The sequence below is a fragment of the Prionailurus bengalensis genome, chromosome C2 (genome assembly GCF_016509475.1).
Source record: "Prionailurus bengalensis isolate Pbe53 chromosome C2, Fcat_Pben_1.1_paternal_pri, whole genome shotgun sequence".
NCBI classification, from domain to species: domain Eukaryota; kingdom Metazoa; phylum Chordata; class Mammalia; order Carnivora; family Felidae; genus Prionailurus; species Prionailurus bengalensis.
The window spans coordinates 125333852-125335987 of record NC_057350.1 but is presented as its reverse complement, the minus strand read 5'-3'; the positions used below and the strand labels follow the sequence as shown (position 1 = coordinate 125335987).

General features: G+C 41.1%; 1 pseudogene; it reads left to right on the top strand.

The window, feature by feature from the left end:
* The first annotated feature begins 993 nt into the window (after nt 1-993).
* LOC122492410 lies at nt 994-1884 on the top strand (annotated as a pseudogene).
* The last annotated feature ends 252 nt before the right edge of the window (nt 1885-2136 follow it).

Below are 2136 nucleotides of genomic sequence, written 5' to 3'. Positions count from 1 at the left end.
TCCGTACTCATTTGTGTGCTTATTTTTGTTGTTACCCCACCTCTGCTGGTAGGTGGGGTCAAGTTATGCCTAGTCAAGAGATTTCTTCACCTGAGTTTCTTTCATCACAGGGTTGCTGTGAGTTCTTTTTTATGTAAACAGTTTTGCTACTTTCCTTCTCCATATGCACACTTACTTTAACAAAATGGAAATTATATCAAACGACCCCAAATGTAGGGCTTAACACTACAACCCTTTTACTTGCTTACAATTCTGTGAGTCATCAAGTTGGGTAGGAATCAACTGGGGGGATTTCTTCTGTTATCATTAACTAGTGTCATTTATGCCACTGCAATCTTCTGGCGGTTCAGCTGGGGCTGGATGGTATAATATGGCCTCATTTGTATGTCAGTGCTGTCTATGGGCATGGGTGGTACATTTCCTCCAGCATGTTACCTGTGGAGTAGGGTTCCAGATGCAGGAAGAGAGAAAGGTTAAAAGACCCACTGTGCAAACAGTTTTCAAGCTGCAGTCTGGCTCGTTGCTAATGTCCCATTGTCCAAAGCAAGTCACTTGGCCAAACCCAAAGTCTGTGTGAGAGGGGACTTCATGAAATACGGATACATACAGCATGGTTCATTGGGGCCATCACTGTAACAATCTACCACACCTATGTACTATTTTGCAGTTTGCGTTCCCCCTTAACAGGGTGTCTGTTTTCCAAGTTGATATAATTATAATAATTACATTTTTAAAAATGTTTATTTATATTTGAGAGAAAGAGACAGAGCGCCAGTGGGGGAGGAGCAGAGAGAGAGGGAGACACAGAATCCAAAGCAGGCTCCAGGCTCTGAGCTGTCAGCACAGAGCCTGATGCGGGGTTTGAACCCAAGAACCATGAAATCATGACCTGAGCCAAAGTTGGAGTCTTCACTGACAGGGCCACTCAGGTGCCCCTATCATAATTACATTTGTAATGACGACAAAAGAGTTAATCAAAGGACTATGCCAAAATGTACCTAATCGTTATTGCTTTTTTTTTTTTTCTTTTGTGGTTTGTTTTCATTTTCACTGTTATAAAGAAGTCATTAAGGTCTCCCTCCTCCACTGTTGCCACCTCCTTCTGCTGCTCCTGGTGCTGCTAGTATGCTAGTTAAGTGCGGATCTGGTACCTCTTGTGAAGCAGCAGCTGAAGAGACCCCAGCACTCAGTGAGGCCCGCAAAAAGCCCAAGGAAGGAGTCAAGACTGAGAACAATGATCGTATGAATTTGACGGTGACAGGGCAGGATGATTCTGTGGTGCAGGGTAAGATTAAGAGGCACACACTGCTTAGTAAACTAACGAAAGCCTTTTGTGAATGGCAGGATTTGTCCATGAAGCACATCAGATTCTGATTTGATGGGCAGCCAATTAATGAAACAGACACGCCTGCACAGTTGGAAACGGAGGGTGAAGATACAGTTGATGTGTTCCAGCAGCTGACGGGAGGCATATCCTGAAAAGGGAACCTGCCACTTCATTCCAGAACTCTGTTCCTCCAGACCAAGAAGGCATTCTCGATTAGAAAGCCACAATTTGGTTCCACCACATCCTGAGTACTATAGTTTTCTCTATTCCTTCATTTTCCCCTTCCCCATTCCTTTATTGTACATTAAGGTACTGTGGATGTGCACAAGCATATTGCAGGTGTTTTTTTTTTTTTTTTTAATTAAATGGCCAATGTTATGTTTGGTGCATGTCACATGGAGATGGGATGGGGAAAAATACTGGTTCTGTGATAATAGCCCCTTTCTCCATTAGTGGCATGCTCATTCAGCTCTTTTTTTTTTTTTACATTCCAGTAAGTTATTTTGATCTCACTGTTTAACAAAAAATGAGCAACATAAAAATCCTTGCATACCTTGTGTGATTGGAGAATTTTAATGTTTTTCATTTATCATTGTAAAACCAAGGGCAATTTTATAACATTTTTGTACATAGCTGTTAGATATAGGGCACTCTGTCTTTAAGTAGGGATAAATTACTCTAAGAGAAGTGAATCCCAGATACTTTTCCCTTCAAGTCAGCATCTTGTTGTTGAAACAAATTTCTTGTTTTAAAAAAAGTAAATAGATATTTGTTGAATGTCTACTATGTGTAAGGACTTATTCAAGAAC